This window comes from Rhinolophus hipposideros (assembly GCF_964194185.1).
Source record: "Rhinolophus hipposideros genome assembly, chromosome: 9".
Taxonomy (NCBI): Eukaryota; Metazoa; Chordata; class Mammalia; order Chiroptera; family Rhinolophidae; genus Rhinolophus; species Rhinolophus hipposideros.
The window spans coordinates 86773625-86793336 of record NC_138055.1 but is presented as its reverse complement, the minus strand read 5'-3'; positions in this window follow the sequence as shown (position 1 = coordinate 86793336).

The following is a 19712-nucleotide window of genomic DNA, read 5'->3' as shown; positions in this document are numbered from 1 at the left end:
CTTTCCAATTTTATGGTTTTCATCCATTTTCACACTCTTCCCACCTTCAGTCATAACTTTCATTTCTCCGCATCTGTCGAATCAACTTGAATGGTGCAGAAAGGGAAGCAGGATCACTGGAAATCGGGTGGGCTAACAGGGGTGTGGAGTAGATTTTCGGGTCACACCTCAGGCTTAGAAGGCTTCCTGACCAAAGTGGGATTTGAGGAGGTGAGTGAGGAGACATGGCTCTCTCTGCTCCAGAGGCCTGAGACTGTCCCAAGGATGTGGCCACAAGTAAACAAAGAACTGAGAGCAAAGAGAGCCAAAAATAACTTTGCCTCAATGGACTGAAAGGGCAAGGAAGAGAAAAGGGCCAGCCCTGGGACAGAGACAGGGTTGAACCTAAAGTGACACCGCAGCCAACAAAAATGTCTTCCGTAACGCTGTCTCTCCAAGGAATGTGGAGAGAAACAAATAAATAAATAATACTTACGTTTTATCTTCCTCTGTAAAAATTTCCAAAACATATAAAGGCAAAAATAAATAAATAATAAACAAACACAAACAAATCACATGTGTGATCTTACCACTTTGAGGTAATAGTTACAAATTTCTCTTTATTTCCTTCTCGTCTTTCTTTCTTTGAATCTGTGTCTGGCTACGTTTATACATTTCATAAAATTAGGACCATAGCTTACGTACAGTGGTTTTCATACAGCCTGATTTTTTAACTTTAATATTTTATATAGAAATTCAGCATTTTTCACTAGTCTGTTATTCATGGATTTAGAAAAGTTGTCTGTCAAAAGACAGAAGTTTCTAGTACAGGCTTTGGAAAATACCTCTCTAGAACAATGGTGTCGGTGTGTTTCTTTCAGGCACAGGTTTGGGGTGGAGCAGAGCACCCCCTCAGACTATCAGCCCAGCACAGGGGGCCTGCTGTTCTGAGGACAAAGAAGGCAGACAGAGGCACGTTAGAAAAAACAGAGCTCTGTTCTCCCAGAGTGGGGTGAGAGGGAGCCCAAAGGGCCGAAGCTGTAATGATGGGGTCAGTGCTTCCCCTCTGAGGGCAAAGGCGTGTCCTCTCATTGGGAGATGCTCACTGAGCTACCATTTATTGAGCACCTACTATGTGCTGGGCAGTGGAGCCTGTGCAAATACTATCTGTCATCTGCCTATCAATCTGACATAACAGGCATTATCATCTTTACTTTCCATATGAGGAAACTGAGGCACTCAGAGATTAATATACCAGCCCACAGTCACAACTGGTAAATGACTGCATGAGGACTACAGTTTGGGTTTCCAAGAGTATAGAAGAATAGAAAAATATAGGCTTTGAAAGAAACAAAAAAAATGTGGATTTGAATCACTTTAATTAAAACACAACTTTCTTTTAGACTATAAAAGTAATCAATATTTTGAAAGAAAAATTGCTACTAACCTGTCTCATTTCTCTGGTACCTTAACTTGGGAAGTCTCTGTTTATCTGACTTGCCCTGTCACGATCTTACATTAATTCATTCAACAAACATTTATTTTTCAATGATCATGTGTTAATCATTGTTAAGGGAATGGAAAAGAAATGGATAAGATTAACCCCTGTGTTCAAGAAATAGGTAGTGCAATGGCATTAGGCAGCCACATCCACACTGTGGCAACTGTAGTGAGTACTGCCGTAGAGATGTGAGTTGGCAGCTGAAGGAATGTGGCTATGGGAGGAAGGTTAAACCCGCCTGGTGAGAGCCAAAGAAGACTTCAAAATGACGGTGGTATTTCCCTGTCGGAGACTTGATCATTTCATCTGTTGAATATGGGAATTGGACAAGAGTGATTTCTGGCCTTAGCATTCTGTCATTCTCATTTCCTTTTCTTACACAGATTTGTCACCAAGGACAGCTCTTTTCCATATGTAGAAAACTACATGTGTGCTACACGGATGTTCCCTGGGCACTCTGGTCCAGAGCATACTTTGCACGGCTGCCTTCAAAGGCCCCTTCCTGTAGCATGGCAAGCAGCCCCCACAGGCAGATTTCCTCTGCTTGGGTTTGGCAAGGAGAGATCTGCTCAGCTATAGGTTCCAGTTCTGTGTCCCTCCTAATTGTAGCTCCCTCCCTCTTTGAGTGCTTTCTAGTGTCTTGTAGTGGCAGGTCAGCATTTGATCCAGCCCTCCCCACCCCCCAATTCCTTGGAAGGATAGACCCCCAAGGTCAGGATTTGTTCCCATTAATCCATGTATCCCTTCACACCTTAGCATGCCACTTTGTGCATAGACGATCTTCAATTACCGTGGAAGAACGAATAGCAGTTTTCTCTTTTGGAACTCATTTGTATGCAGTTTAAAAGTGCCTGTATTTGTTTCTTTAAATTACCACAAAGAGTGGCTGAAAACAACATAAATAACATTATTTTACAGTCTGGAGGTTAGAGGTCTGAAATGTCTCTAACTGGGCTAAAATCAAGGTGTTGGCAAGGCTGTGTTCTAGAAGTTCTAGGGGGAAAATCCATGCTTTTCTGTTCGTTTATTTTGTTTCTGTTTTTGTCTTTTCCAGCTTCCAGAGGCTGCCTGGGTTCCTCGGCTTGTGGTTATCTTCCATCTTTGAAGTCAGTGGTGGCTGCTCAAATCTCTCTCCCATTGCATCACTCTGCTGCTGCCTCCCTCTTCTACTTTTGAAGGATCCTGTGATTACATGGGGCCCATCTGGATACTCGGGGATTGTCTCTCTATCTTAAGGTCGGTTCATTAGCAACCTTCACTCCATTTTGCCATGTAACATAACACAGTTACAGGGTACAGGGATTCGGATGGGGACAGCTTAGGGGAGGAATTATTCTGGGGTACAGGGATTCGGATGGGGACAGCTTAGGGGAGGAATTATTCTGGCTACTATGGCGCCAAGTGACTTTTCTTTAGGATTCTGTTTATTCAATTATCTACTCATGCACTTACCAGCATTTACTGAGCTCATACTATGTTCTATGTGCTCTGCTGGGTGCTGGGAAATCAAAGCTACACACAACATAGTCTGGCAGGAGGCAGAATGAACTACTGTAATGCAGTCTGAGCAACACTATAATGTCGGTGTGCAAAGGAAACTGGGGGAGCAACAATATAATGTCGGTGTGCAAAGGAAACTGGGGGAGGGGGTACAGAAGAGGAGTATCAACCCAGATTAAAGAGAAAGAGATGGCACATGACCTGAGCTTTACAGGGGCTGGGACTAGGGGCGGGGGGCCGGGCAGAAGGAACCGCATTGCGAAGACCTGGGCAGTGTGGTGTGCTCTGGGAGGTGAGATAGTCTAAATTGCTTAAGCATAAGGTACTTTTCCCCACTCCTCCTGTGCCAACCTTAAGAAAGCTGAGGCTGAAGAGGTGAGATGCGTAGATTATGGTGGACTTTGTGTGGACTTTATGCCATCGCCACTGGGAAGCAACTGAAAAATGTCAACAGAGTGATGGTGGGCTGATTCGCTGGCTATGCAGATTGACTTTCCCAGAATTCTTATGTGCATGTTTGGGGCTTCCTTCCTTCCTTCCAGGAGCCACGCATGGTCTACGTTTTTCCAATGTGAGCACAGTGTAGCAATTTTCTACCCTTGCTGACAACCTCTCTAGGCTAACCATGTTGCCTCCTGTTGGCTAAGGCTGTTTTGAGGTTCTCAGAGGTGACTTTGCCGCACCTCTCCCCATACTTACCCAGGACCTGGCCCTGATTACCTCCCTGTTTTAGTCTGGTTTTCCCCAGAGCCATCTTAATTAAGGTCCTAATTAGGACAGCATCAATGAACTGTAAAAGCATTTATATAAAATGATTGCTTGCCTCAGCAGATTTGTTGCTTTTGTGAAGATAGTAGCAGAAGTGATTCTGGGCAGCTGTGGTGTAGTGGCTAAAGCACTAATGTTAGTCAGAAAATCTGTCTGTGAATCCCAGCTCTGCCATTTAATAGTTACTTGAACTTGGGGGAGTCACATAAATTCATTGAGTCTCAATTCCGTGATCTATAGAATGGGGGATATATTGGACAGGGTAGGTTAACTGCTATAACCACAATTTTAGTAGTTTAACACAGTAAAAGTTTGTCTTACACAACCATCCAACACAGGTGCTGCCAGTCCAGTGGCTCTTCTGAATAGCTGTTCTCCACCTTGTGACTCAGAGGCTCAGGATCTGCCTTGTGGCTCCCTAAGCCCTCTGCACCCACCGTCCTCACAGTCCTTCTCATTTGACCGAAAGAGAGGGGAAAGGAGAGGGATTGTTAAGGTTTGTGTAGTTTTATGGGCCAGAGCAGGAACTGACCCACATCCCTTTTGCCCACATTTCATCGGGCAAAACCCAGTCACCTGACTGCATTGAATCAATTGCAAAGGAAGCTGGGGAATGTAGTTTAGCTGTGGGTCCAGGAGAAAAAGGAAATGGTTTATGGAACACCTGATCAATCCTTCTGACTGTCCTACTATAAGGATAAAATTGTTTCTAGAATTAAATTAGATATGTAAGTGCTAGTGCTGAGAACAGTGTCTTGTACATGGTAAGTGTTGAAAGTGGGTGGAGTACATAGCAAAGAGTACCTTAGAAAACAACAAATACTTCAGGAAGGAAATGTAAATTGTGGGTTGTGAGAGCAGTTCCCCTTCATGGTTTATTTTAGAGTGTATCAGGAAACAATATCCATAAGAAATAGTCCATTAGTATCAGTAAAAAATATTTCAAAAGAAAATAATCCATTAGCCGTGGCACCCTTAGGAAAGAGCTCTTAGTCTGACAGAGGGAGCGCTGCTTCTGGTTCTGCTACCAGTGTCCCCAGCCTTCCTCATCTTCCTTTGCTGCCTCTTTTCCAACTAATTGAACCCTTCTACCCCCAGCCATCCTCAACTCACACACACTAATTCCCTTCATTGAGGATTATAGTGGGAGCTGAATCAAGAGTGAAAATGGGAGAGGAGTGGATTAAATCAGAAAAAAGATAATTTAGAGGAATAACTAAGGCAACATAGGTCATCTAAAGGAGAATTAAATGGAATTTTGCCTAAGAGAACGGTCCAGACGGTCAAGTGTGTGCAACTGAGTATGTAAATGAATTGAACAGAGAGTAGAGGGAACACTAATGTAAATGTTTGTAATGAGATAAGAACTTTGTTTATTCCTACTGTTAGGGTCCTTATGCCTTTCCAACCCTAGTTCCCTGTCCCCTCTCTCCCTACCTGACGATAGGATCTGAATTAGGAATGAAAAAAATTTCACCTCCCTTCCTGCATATTTCGGGGATGATGATTTTATTAGAATAAGGTTTTTTTTCCAGTTTTTTTTAAAGACATAATATGATTATTTCCTCTCCCTTTCACCAGTTCAAGCCCTATCTTTGAAAAAAAACATCAGGAAGAAACTATTAACTGATGTGTGCTGCTTTTAGAGCCATCCCGGGGGAGAGATGCATCTCCATTAAGCGTCCAGTTGGTGAGAGCTGCAGTAGGCTTGGTAATGAACTCTGAGAGCTGAGGGCTGGGGGCTGCCTGGGAGGAGGCTCTAATGGTGGCCTGGAAAGCAAGGCTCTCTCTGAAGATGTCCAAGATGGGTCATTAGAAGAGAGGGCTGAGGGTCAGGCTGCAGAGAGTGATAAATGGGGGTCATTTGAAAGAAAAGACATGACAAGTTAAAGTGAAATAATGATTGCGGCTCAGGACTCAGAGCTTTTATTCAGCCGCAAGCTATTCTTGCTCTTCATGAGGGAGAGAGGGCTGCAGGCTTCTGCTTCAGAGCGAGAACATGAAATTGAAGAGGGCCTGTTTTTGGGTGAGTGGGTGGCTAAGAGGTTAGGGATTAGCCCAGAACCTAGAAAAATCCTATTCCTAGGTATGTACCCAAAAGAAATGGGAAAATGCACACAAAAAGTGCTCATAGCAGCTTTATTTATAAGAGTCAAAAAGTAGAAACAGCCCTATTTTCTATCAAGTGATGAGTGGATAAATAAAATGTGATATATCCTTGTGATGAAATGTTATTTGGCCACAAAAAGGAATGCATCCTGATATGTGCTGCAGCATAGAAGAAACTTGAAAATATTATGCTAAGTGAAAGAAACCAGTCACAAAAGACCACACATTATATGATTCCATTTATGTGAAATGTCCAGAATAAGCAAATCCATAGAGACAGAAAATAGGTTAGTGGTTTCCAGGGGCTGGTGGGAAATGGAGGAGGGGTGCTAGGGGAGGCTTTGGAGGTGATAGCTAAATGGGGTTTCTTCTGGAGGTGATGAAAATGTTCTAAAATTGATTGTTGTGAAGGTTGCACAACTCTGCATATACTAAAAATCATTGTATTGTACACTTTAAATGGGTGAATTGTATGGTTTGTGAATTATAGCTCAATAAAGCTCTTACAGAAGAAACCAAATGTCAGGTAGTGATAAGTTTTACGAAGAAGAATAGAGCAGCGGCCAAGGTGAGTGGAGGATAGAGAAGTCTCTGTTTGGATAGAGAAGTCAGAGAGGGTTTCTCCAAGAGATGACAATTAAGTGGAGAAAAGTGAGAGTGACCTCTGCAGACATATCGGGGGGTGGGGTTTGGTGCAGGTTGAAGAAACAAGTGCAAGGCCTGAAGACACAGACAGCACTCAGAGCCCAGGAGCCATGAGAAGGACAGTGTGGCTGGAGCTGATCTGGCACTAGCAATAGCCAGATCACGTGGGATGATGTGGACCAAAGTTGGGAGTTCCAGTGTGATGCGGGGCAATGCAAGTCTTTGAAGCAAGCAAATGACCCGTCTGGATGCACATTTTTAAATTATTGTGATTGTGGGTGGAGAATAGGCCACAGGAAGGTTGGAATGAGTGGAATGGTGGTAAATCACCTCTTGTGGGGATGGGGGTGGGGGGGCGAGGAAAGGTCCTGGTTTGTGATGTTTGCTGATTTCTATGGTGTAAATGCTCTCACCATGGCCAATTTCAAACTACAACAGGCTGGTAAAATTCCTCAAAATTCAGTCGTCAGCTCCTGTGAGCTCTGAGCTCTAGCCCATCCCTGGCAGGAGACTAATGGAGAGACATCTAGAGCAGCAGTAAGTGGTGAGAACAAGTAATCAGCTCTGGGGTATATTTTTAAAGCTTTCTCCCGTTATGAACCAGGGTAAGTGATGTTCTTGCTGTATCTCATTGAATCCTTCCACCAGCCCAGGGCTACCTTTGGCCCATCGAGGACCTGAAAACTTTACCCTTAGCGTCTGCTTCTCACCAGTCCCTCAGATGCACTCCAACATCGCCTTACATCCCAAAGTGCATCTGTGTGCCTAGGCTGCCAGGTGTGCCAGATTGCAAGGGCAGGGAGGTGCAAGGAAGAGAAAGACTGGAGAAACCTAGGATTACATGTTTTATGGCAAAATTTTTATTGCTGGAGTTGTGGCAACTCAAGGCAAAAAGGAAGGAATTACAGTTCAGTTTCTAATTTGTATAAAGTATTCCAGATATCTTCACATTGGGAAGAAGAGAGATTTTAGCTTCATTTTAAAGATGAGAACATTGAGGCTCAGAGAGGTTAAGAAATGTGCTTAGGGGTGCACAGCTGGTGAGTGGCATCTGGGGAAGTGGCCTGTACTCTTTCCGTATAATCTCCCAAGAGCTTGAGCTCTATCAGCCCACCGTTCATTGTACCCACACTTCCTCAGAAGATCACAGGCATTCTGAACAAGGAGCAAGCCTTCCACCTCCTGAAATATTTAGGAACTTGAGATCAAGCCAGGTGTATGGAGATCAGCTTTTCATTCATTCAACAAACAATGAATTTCTATTATTTATCAGCCACACCAGTTAGGTATTAGGGCTGCAGTGATGGATAAGACACTGTCTCTGACCTTGTAAATTGATCCACACCCCTCTCTATGTTCTCCTGTATAATTTGGGGCACAAATCCCATTTGCTTATTCCCAATCCATCCATGGCTTTAAGGGAACCCAGGGTACTCGCAGGGGTGACATTTCCCTCAGCAGCTGTGGGACATGGAAGCTGGCACAAGAAAGCTGTCAAAAATGGCAACTTCCTTTTTCTGTGCTTTGGAAAACGTGACTTTGCCCCTTCCTCTGCCATTCCTGACCTGATGAAACCAGGAATGCCCATGGCAGCATTTCTAGACAGGATCAGGCCTACCCTCTATGCATAGCCACTTCTCCCTTCTTGGTCTCCTATTTTTGACAAGGGAGCAAGAATTTGTTTTGTGAGGATGCAGGGTACTTCCTTAGAGCAGGGCCCCTTCCTGGTTTTGGAAAGGACCACAGGACTAGGCTGGAAGTCGTTGTTATTATTTTTTTTTTCATGGAAATGGAATTCAAATTGGAACCTTATGTCTGGCTCCTCTGTGCTGCAAAGTATGGCTAGAGCATGGCGTACATCCGCCAGATCTGGCATTCCAGAGGTCTGCTGACTCTTTGATTAGCTAAGCTTTCTCCCAAAATGAAAGGCCACACGCAGACCCTTTCCCTGTAAGAACTCACTTCTGGTGTTGAGGTAGTGAAATATGATGCCCAGGTGTTTCTGTGTGTGTGTGTGTGTGTGTGTGTGTGTGTGTGTGTGTGTGTGTGTGTGTAAAGGAAGCTTCAGAGGGTTAGTTCTGCATTCAAGAAAGCAGATGAATAAGTGGAGCCCTGGGCCTCCCTGAGCTCTGATATCTTGCTTTTTTCCCAGAAAGTAGTCCGTTCTAGAAGCTCAGCTGGGGTTGAATCTCCACTCCATAACTGATTAGCGGAGTGACTTTCTGCGACTTACTTGGGTTCTCTGAGGGTTTCAGTTTTCTATTGCTGCATAACAAGGTACCCAACACCCGGTGGCTTAAAACAACAATTTGTTATTATTATATTGCACAATTCTATGATTCAGGCATATCAGGCAAGTCTCCGTGGGAATGTTCTATATCTTCTCTGTGATATCTGGGACCTCAGCAGGGCTGATGGTGTGAATGCTGAAACAGCGAGGGGCTGGCTGGAGAGTGTCTCTCTCTCAGTGTGCGTGTGCGTGTGTGTGTGTGTGTGTGTACAAATGTATCACTTCACCCCCTATTAGGCTGCCCTTGGGTTCAGGCGCCATGACTATTTGGTTTCACATTGTATATCCAGCACCTAACACAGGAGCTGGTGCACAGAACACGCTCAGTGAGTATTTGTTGAATAAATGACTGAATTCCTATCACGTCTGCAGGACGCATGGGCAAAGGACAGCAGGCAATGACAAGAAAGAGCAAGGGTAGAGAGACAGCACTCTCAAGGATCCTTTGTTTTGCTCTCTGCCCACACAAACGTAAATACTGCTCAGTTCACCCAGAAATGGGTGGAGAAGCCTATTTATTTTGCAGTTAACACAGCTTGGGGAGTTCAAGGCTCATAGATCCTTACCTACACAATTGCCTGGGATACTGTGAAGTGCCTGCAGTAATTAATTTGGGCTTTTCAGATTAATAAATCTGGGCGTAAACGGGACACTCAGAGTACTGTGAGATTTTTACACAATAAATCAGTTGGAAACACCTTCCACTGTAATTGTCACCTTCCCATGTTTTGGCTGTTAGTCTAAGGTCGTTCAGCTTCTGCCATTCATCTCATCCTCAGATAAGCGCTTCCCAGTATAGAATGGAACAGGAATACTTTTGAATAGAAGGGAAATCGCACCTGGGGTGATGAGTGTGTTTACAGCCTTGCCCTCTCTGCCTCTGTGGCTGTGTATGCTGTAGCTGATAACGTGTCCTCAGCATAGCCTCGGAGTGAAGTCCTGGGCCCACAGGGAGGGCATAGAACTCAGTCCTCACCCAATGGGAAGGAGCTGGTGGGTGACACCTGGGCTGCAGTGGGAGACCACTCCCGTCCACTTTCGGTCTTGGGGATAATGCCGTTCTTTCTGCTCATTGGTAGACAAATGCCCAGAGACGCTCTGAAGTGGTATCCGGAATCTGAGGGTTTTAGAACTCAAGTTATAATTTCTTAGACCCCAGAGTTCTCTCCTATAAACTCTTCTCTGTGCAGGAGAGGAAACTGAGGCCCAGGGATATGTGGTGACACGGGCTGTAGGTGTGGCAGGCCTGGAAGCCAGGCTCCCTGACACCAGCTTCAGTGTGACCACACTTTGCAAACTGTAAAGCACCACAAAAAAGTCCTTATTAATGTTATTACTATCACGTGTCCCTTGGTCACTTGGATAGGAAACATAAGTAGAGGGAAATGGGGGTGCATTTGAGAATCTCCTTTCTCACCAGAGCTGCACTCTCATTGCCCTCCTTTCCCCTGCACCCCTCCCCACCCCCTCTACACACTGGTCCTCTGGTTCTCTGTTGTCCTGGATTCAGGTCTGAGTGGAAACAACACATACATTTCAGAAAAGAGTGTGCAGAGGGGAAGGAAGTGTGTGAAGGGTGCTTGGTGAGGCTTTGACCTGTTCAGAGGAAATGGCTGAGGTGTGAGGACTCGGAAGAAATGCATCAGGATTTTCCTTCACTCTCCTGTCTCACATCCCCCTGGGCCCCCAATCTCCAGGTGTCCTGAAAGTCCAGCTCTGTGGGAAGCAGAATGCTGGGACCCTTGTCCTCAGCCCAGGCCAGCATCCTCAGCCTGCTGTCGTCAGAGCCTGCCTGGCCTTTGTCAATTGTGTCTGGGAGGAAATGAGGTCCTCCTTACACCAGGCCATTTCCAGGCTTCTTGAACTACTGAGAGCACTGGGAGGAGGAATGAATAATTTATAAAAGGCCATAAAACATAATTTGTTACTAGCAGTGAGTTTGAATCTGTAGTTAAAAAAAGAGAGAAGTTACCTTCCGTGGACCAGAAGGTTTGCATTATTTAGGCCCAGCTATTTCATTACCTCAGTAAAGCAGAAGAGCCAGAACATTAAAATCACACCCTTTGCTCCTCAGGAAGGGAAGCATACAACTACATACAACTTAGACTCCCTGGGCAAGGGACAGTGGCTGTCCGCCTGGAGTGCGCTTGGGGAGAGGGTGACATACATGCCTTGGATGGAAACAGGGGACCCGCGGCCCCAGACTCCCCACTACTGCTCCCATCCATTTGCATCAAAGGTGGGCAAGGGAGTGAAGGGTGCCGATGGAGTCTTCTCTTTCGGTGAGGATCCTCTCGAACCTCCCGTCCTTCTCTTCAGAAGCAGCCCCTTGTTCCCCAAGGCTGGGAGGGAAATCCAAGCCTGAGGAGAAAACAGCCTAAAAGTGGACATTAGCATGTCTGTTCTCATCTCTGCATCCCGCCCAACACAGTGCCTCACAGGAAATGTCTTTGAGAGGACCTGGCCTTCTCAACAGAGAGCCTTCTCTAATTTCTTCTCTCTGGGGGAAAACGAAAGTCATTTTACTTTTGTTTTAATGTAAAGTGATTTTATTTATTTGTTTATTTATTTATTTATTTATTTACTTACTTACTTCTTTGCCTTAAGCTCTCCTTTGCAAAGCATATCCCGGGCTTTATCATTCTTGACCATAAAGTCCTTTAATTTGTTTTCAGAACTGAGAGAAGTTTGTACTCTGTGGACTCCACATTTAGCAAAATTAACAATAGATATAAACTCTGAAACTACAATTTTTCAAAACTGTGTTGAAGGTTCCAGATCAATTTCTTCATGATCATATTCAAAGAACTTCTACTTCACCCCAGTGGTGGAAGAGGCAGGACAATATTTTCTCCATTGTTTTAGGACACACGATGGAAGTCATGGCTCTTTTGTTTTTCCATTACTGGACTGGCTTTGGGTACCCCTTGACCTCATGCCTGTTATTTGGGGCAGTATCTTCAGTTACACGTGATTTTCTGTCTTTCCAGCTGTCCTTCCTTCCATCACTCAACCTCGCATCCTGCACACGCACACACACGCACACATGCGCACACACACGCACACGCACACACACATGCACACACACACACACAACCATGTTCACATATGCAGCTATACAGGATTTGCTTTTACTCCATCAGCACCTTTAATACAATGGCGTTACTGTAGGTGAAGAGACAGCCTTTTGGATCTTGGGGCATGTCTTATGTCACCTGCCTAATAACCAACATTCTCTCTACATGGGCTACATGGTCTCTTCATCTCTTCTCCCTGGTTACTTTCTCCTCTCCCTGTTCCTCATCTTTACTCCTCAAAGAACATGACGAGCATCTGTTATGTGAAAGATACTGTGCTAAGCCAGGGGGGAAGGATAGAAGACACGGTCCTTGTCCTCGTAATGATTGGAATCTGTGGGAACTTGGGCTTCTCTCTGATCTACTTCATCCTGGAAGAGTTCGCTATTTGTAACCCACGGAGCAGAGAAACCATGCTGAACAGAAAGTAAGTGATCTGGATTCCAACCACTGTAGCCTGGACCATGGAAAATCATTACTCATTCTAAAGTCCTATTCTAGTATCAGCAAAATAATGCAGTTACGTGGGGTGATGTTCACTGTCAGTGCTCATGGTTGGCTTTTATAACTTAAATTGCTCAAATTATGTTCTACAGCACATAAATCTTTCAAAACATAAGGTTTGGTGAACAATAGGGTTCCAAGGTTAAATCCATTTGGGAGACAGTGGGTTAAATAATGTTAAGGTGTGTATCCGAGCCTTTTTAAAACAGCCTTTATTCTACCGTCTGTTGGGAACCTCCGAGTCAGTTACAATATCAGATTCCCAAACTCATTTAATTGGGAGTGTGTGTGTGTGTGTGTGTGTGTGTGTGCGCGCGCGCACGCGTAACATCTATGAACATGATGTAAAATTAGAATTGTGTAGAACACAGTTTGGGAATGAGGAACAGAGTGCCTACAACACGAGCTCTGATAGAAAGACTGCTTGCATTTGAAACCTGCTCTTGTCCGTAATACTTCTGCCACATGGGGAGTTATTTAACTTCTCTGTGCTTCAGTTTTCTCATTTTTATAAGGAGGTGAGGGAAAGCCAATACCTCACAACTCTTAGAAAAGTGCTTGGCATACAGTAAGCATTTACTGAATGCTTATAATTAGCTATTACTCTCTTTAGTTAATATTTATTAGAATGTTAATGAACAAAAGGTACTTAACTACATTCTATCATGAAGATTTAGCTACAGCCCATGATCCCATTGGGGATGGGACACCAGAATCAGACAGCAGGTTTTTGTTACTTTAGTGGTACAGAGTTAGGTCAGAAAATGGACAGGGAAGAACAACACTTCAGACTAGTTCAATATACCACATGAGAAAATCTCTACCAAATGATATGGTAGGGGGAGAAGTAAGCAACAATAAGAACAAAAAAGTAGTCAAATTTAAGCTTTTGAAATGAATTTCATGATCCATGTTCAATTTTCTTCTTGTAGTCATAGAAAGTAGAATACTAATGACCCCTGTGTTGTATGTATCTTCCAAGCGGGAAAGCAGGTAGGTGTATTGGTCAGGAGAGTCTAGTTTATGCTCTAGTAACAAACATCCCGTAAACCTCAGGGGGTTATATTGAAGGATTATTTTTTACTCAGACTACAGCACATGTCTGAATAACACTGTTTCATTATAATGCTGATGAGGTGCCATAGGAACTTAACTCTTATTTATATCAACTAGCCTTACGGTAAAATTGGTTGCGACTTAAAGTCACAGAACATTATCCTGACATTAAGTGAGGACTTACTGTACACATTTATGACTGATGTTCTTGGGGCTCAGTTTTATTTCTTTCAATCTGGTCATAGGCTGGTAGAATAATCACCTTCTCAAGTGTGCTGGACCATTAAGGCAGAGAAAAAAGATCTGGCAACTGAGTACTGCCGACCACATATGACACACGTCACAACTTATCAGAAATAGTCATATGATCCTACTCAACCATAGGTGAACCAGGAGAGACACTATCTTACCACATACCCAGAAGGTGGACAGCTGGGAATATTTGGTAAATAGCAACAATCGCTACCATCCACTGCCCTTCTGTTCAAAAAATGTTTGGCTCCCACAGACAAAATATACTTGCTCACTCCCTAAGGGAGACAACCCAAAAGCCCTATCCAGCCCTGGCACCAAGTTGAAATTCTAGGATCATGAAATTCTAGGATTCATGTTAGGGAGTGACATATTCTAGTCTCTACATCAGTTGTGAATGTGGCTCCTCCTAATTCAGAAACATAGGGAACCAAAAAGACAAGTTGTCTTCCCTTTTTCCACAATACAACAAACAATGGTGGATTTGGAATAGGAAAACTTTAATAAATATTCCCATTCAGAAATGGGAAATATGGAAGAAGCACAGCCATTGCTGGTCTGTAATGATTCTGAGACTCCACTGAGCAAAAGTTTCACTGTTTGGGAGGGGTTCCCAGTCCACTGTTCTCTGCCCTTTGGCTTTTTCTTCCTCTGAAATGTTCCTTTTTCTTTGTTATCTTCCTTGATCAGACCTGAAATGGGCATTGCCTATGATATCCTCCTTGGGGATTGAGCAGCTTTCTTGACTTGCTTCTTAACCATTAATATTTAGGGGCCTAAAGGTTGTTTCAAGTCTTGAACAGTCATGAACGGGTTAGTCCAAGTCATGGTTCCTTTGGCAGTATGACTGGCTTAAATCTCCTTAGGCTTTTTCCTGTTTGTTTAGACAGCTGTATGTGCTGACAGCCAATAACCACTCATGGTTCTTCTTGAGATGAATCTAATGGTAGATAGTTTATGTCTATCATTTTTCTGTGGGAGGCTCAACCTCTAGTTTCCCCCCCCCCAAGCCACTTTGTCTAATCAAATGGTTTTTTCTGAAAGCTATCATTTTACAATTTTAATTAGGTTTCACTCTAAACCACCTTATTCCATTCAGAGGTATTAGCAACAGGCATTCCTGCCTTGTGCTTATTTGTTTCATGAAGCAAGCCTGAGTACCAATCAGCTTTTCTTCACAGAGGCTTTTTTAAAGTTTTGTCTGTTCCTTACTGGGGAGAAGAAACAGTTGCCTCTGTCAATCCCCATGTTTCTGGACTCTTTTGTGCATTTCATCTCTTCTTGCTAACTGGCCAATTCTTTTCTGAGCTCATCAATATCTTGCATTATATTGTCAGAGACAGCCAATAGTAGCCACCATACAATACTAACGATTTGTTTTTGAAACTTATAATTGAACCGAAAAGTTCAATTATCTGCCTATATTGACAATTTTTCAAATATTTGACAATTTTTCAAATATTTTGTCATTCATGACATGGACTGCCTTTAATAGATTTCTGTGAAGTTTATTCACTGCCCGTTATCTGGCCACTGAGCCAGTGTCACAAATTTTAGGTTTTTAGTTATAGCAGCTTCTCATTTCTGGGTCCTACTATTGAATCAGTTTAGCTTATGCTCTGGTAACAAATCAATCCCCAAGTATCAGAGGATTAAAACAACAAAGGATTGTGTCTCACTCAGAAACGTTCCTGTGGCTGGGGCTGAGTTCCCTGTCACCTCACTCTGGAACCCACCTCTTTCTCATGAACGGCCACCGTCCTGAATGATGGTGGACATTGTGGCTGAAAGCTCGTGAGGCATTCACTTTGGTCACTAAACATTTTGGTCCAGAAGTGACACCTATCACTTCTGCTTACAATTCATCGATCAGAATTAGTTGCCTGGTTCAACCACAAGTGAGCTAGAGAGTACAATTCCCATGATTCAAATAAGTAGGGAGCTGAAAACATGTAGAAAACAGCACTAATGACGGCCGCAGTTGGGGAAAGGGATGAAGAAGCCGTCTGTAAACTTAGGATACGAAGAAGCTCTCCTGGGATCCGCCCTGAAAGATAAGGAGTTCTTCACAGATTTGCTTCTTGGCATGGTTAGTCATTTCCTAGGGCTGTTGATTAGCATGGCACAGATGTCTAATGCATTCCTTTTTCAAGATACAGCTTCACTCAAGCAAAAGCTGTTAGGTTTTTCTCCAGTGAATTCTGGAGCGTCGTCATCACCATCACCACATTGCAGCTGATCCCAGCATCACCTCGTCATCATCAAAAACTTTGGCTCAGCAGCTAATTGTAAATGATGCTTCTCAATAGGATATATGTTTGCATTTGTCCTTCCTCCTGTCCACTTCAGCCCCAGGAAAAGCCCAGGAGGAGGGAAGTGGTCATGGGGCTTCCAAAGACTAAATTAATAGGAGGGACATTTGGTGTATGAGTTATCCTATAAAGTGTGAGCAGTGAGCACCAGTGGGTGGAATCAGTTTGTAGAATCAGTGGGTGCTTTGGTCAGGAAATTAACCTTTGAAGTTCAAGACATTGACTTCTTTTTAATGTAGATGATGAAATTTGTGGTGTGTGTGTGTGTGTGTGTGTGTGTGTGTGTAGATGGAGGGGAACAAAAGGAAAATAGCAAAAAATATGTGCATAGTATAGAATTACCCATTATCCTCTCCATTCCCTCCAGGATTGAAAACTTCCTTCCCTCACCTCCCCAGCAGGAAAAGTGGGGGAAGGTTAAGAAAAGTAGTAAAAATGACCCAAGAAGAAGGGGGGTGGGTCATGAGGGACTGTGTTCCGGTCAGAGGAACTATCACATTGGCCATCCTGAAGATGGACTAGGGCAGGGAGCCCTGCCAGAAGGTGAGACAGAAAGACGAGGGACAGTGTCTGACTCATCACCCCTGCCTGCAGCCATCACTGTGCTGTTTGCCTTCTATGGTGGAAAGCTACAGACAGAGGTGATTCCTCTTAAGGAGGGTGTGTGTATACTCGTGCACAAGTGTTTACTCAGTAAGAACTGAGGGAATTGGCCACTTACCACTCTTTCCTTCCGCGGAGGCCTTCCATAGGGTAGTGAAAAGAGCCATTCCCAGAGATTACTCAGAGAAACAAGGCTAAGTTTATGACCACTATCCTCTCTCCCCAGAGGAAAACTGAAAGGATTATACTGTTGGGGTTATGACAGGGACACACACACACACACACACACACACACACAGAGCAAAGTAAAAAATGTAATAAAAGATGACTGGAAAATAGAATAAAACAATCACTTGTATACCTGGAATAAATACATTTTAAGGTCCAGGGCAGAGATATGAATACACAGGGTTATTATATTATGTGCCACACTACATGTGCTCATCTTGGTTGGTATATACACCTGCTTTCAGGCGATTCCTCCCTACTGGCACCTTTTCCTTCCCACCACGTCCTCCTGATCTGATGATGTTTGTAGTCAGCTGGACGGTCAGCCTGAGCCTGGGAGGATGGGAGCCCTGGGGTCTGCTCCCAGTCCTCGGTTTCTGACGACCCCTTCTCTTGATATTTCTCCTGCCTCATGACAACCCCTTGGTCTCTTTTGCTGGCTCCTCTTCCTCCTGAACTTGATGTCCTCATTTGCATGTCTAGTTTGCCTCTCCAGTTTAATATGTCTATAAACAAGGTCTTGATTTCTTCCAACTTGTTTAACCCTACATCTCCCCTTTCTCAATAACTGGTGCCACCAACCTACCTAGTTTCTCAAACAAAAACCCTGGCATTCATTGTTTAATTCTCATGTCCTATTCATCATCAATTCCTGCTATTCTATCTCCTAAACACCTCTCCATCCCTACCCCACCTCCTTCCAACTCTGTCTCTACTCATCCTACCTTACCATAGTTCAAATCACCATCATCTTTCCCCCACACTACTGCAGTTTCCTGCTCTTTCTATTTTTCCTTTTGTCCCTTTGTAATTCATTTTCCCGACAGCCTCTATGTGCCGTGTCTCTCCTCTGCTTAGTAACTATCGTTGGCTTCACACCCGTCATCCTTTAGGTAAAACCTAAGCACCTCACCCTACAAGAATGTACCCCTTGCTTCTTCTTCAGTCTCATCTTGCACATCCGTCCCCATTGCCCCAGCTCCTCCCAGCAAATGGCCTTCTTCATCGTCCTTGAACCTTGATGACCCTTCTAGCTCAAGGCTTTGGCACTCATCTGCCCAGAATGCTCTTCTCTGGCTTTCAGCATGGCTGGCTTATTCTTGTCGTTGAATTCTCAATTGAAATATTATCTCTTCCAAGAGAACTTTCCCAACCACTCTCTTCAAAGTTGAATCTCCAGGATCATTTCTGACATAGCATCCCATTTATTTTCTTCAAAGCATTTACTACAACACATGAATATTACCTTTATTGTTTTCTGTTAACATTTTCTATCTAGAATGTGATGTATTTAATGAATAAAAATGTAGACTCATAAAAGCAGATATTTTGTTTAGATCACACCTAAATCCCCAGCACCTGGCACTATGATGGGCACCCAGTAGTTTCTCAATTAATGCTCGTGAAATGACTGACTGACCCCTACCATTATTGCAAACGTCTGAATTTAGATACACCGAGAAAAACCTGTGCTGTCATGGCATCGGGGCTCACTGAACGCTGGGCAAATGTTGCTTTCTGTGGATGGGGTTGTGCCTCATCTTCCTTCACCTGGGAACTGTCACTTCTGAAGGTGTGACCTTACTCACACTTCATGTATGCTGGAGGGGAATGACGGAGGCACAGGGCTTTTCTAAAGCTAAGAAATGAGTCTCCTTCACAAAAGAACTAAAAACAGAATTCTGGTTCATGAATTTGCTAATGGCTTTTCCCTCCAGGGGAACTTCTCCGTGCACAGTGAAACTTCTCTTGGGGCATGCCCTGTGCCGGATGTGAAGGCAACCATAGGATATCAGCTCTGCTTGTAGCTTGGCAAGCTTAACTCAAGGGATATTCCAGTGGTGGTTCCTGACACCATATTAGACTGTGTGCCATTCTGGAGGGATGCGGGTCCTTCCCATGCCTCTCCAAGGTTTGTTTTGAAGAATTACTGGCCTAGTTGATAAACTCGTGCATAAAAATGGCAATGATGAAGACAAATGTGCCAATGTATATTTCATTATACAGTTTGAAAACAAAGACAGAAGGAATCATAAGGAATCCATTTACAACCTAGAAAGTAATTACTGATAATTGGACAAGGGTAAAAGAGTATCTTTTATGTTTTATTTGTTGTTGTTTTCCTTTAAAAATGATTTTTGAATAGAGTAACTTACTTGTGTGAAGTCCAAATTGCTTAATTACATACCCTGAAAACAGGAAAATGATCAACTGGATGATTTTAAACAGGTACTCTCTGGCCTTTCATTGAAACATGCAAGGTGAGAGGAGGGAGGGGAAACCAACAGAGCAAGCATAGACAGGAAGCAGAAACTATGGCTTGCCAGGCCTGGTGACAGACAAAACTAGAGAAGGAAGACTCAGTGAGATGCTAGTGTCTCTCTTACCTACTCGCCACCTGACCTCTTCCTCACACACCCAGGTTGCTTAGTTCCCTACTCTCCCTCCACCTCCAGGGAGCCACTGCGGTTTTCAAACACTCTGTGCAAGGCCAAGAGCTTTTACAGTATCTTGTGGTTTGAGAGTACCTTCACGAAGCATTCCCATCATTATCATCAATGAACCTTTACTAATCATCTAATATGCAAAAGAAGCGATACAAAAACACTTGTCGTTGTCAGCCAATTAATTTTGGCCATAGACACCCCAAAAGGGGAAAACTGAGGCACAGTAAAGCAAACGTAAACCCTACCTGTAAGTGGCAGTCGGCAAAGACCAATCCTCCTCCACCAGACCCTAACATGTCTGATAAAGTGACAGAATACTGCATGGTCTCTGGCAGAAATGGATGGAAAACCGTTCTTGCCGCCTCCCTCTTGGAGAGTTAAAACAAACCTTGGTTCCTACCCAAATATGGCAGGTGGGTCAACCTCCTTGTAACATCACCT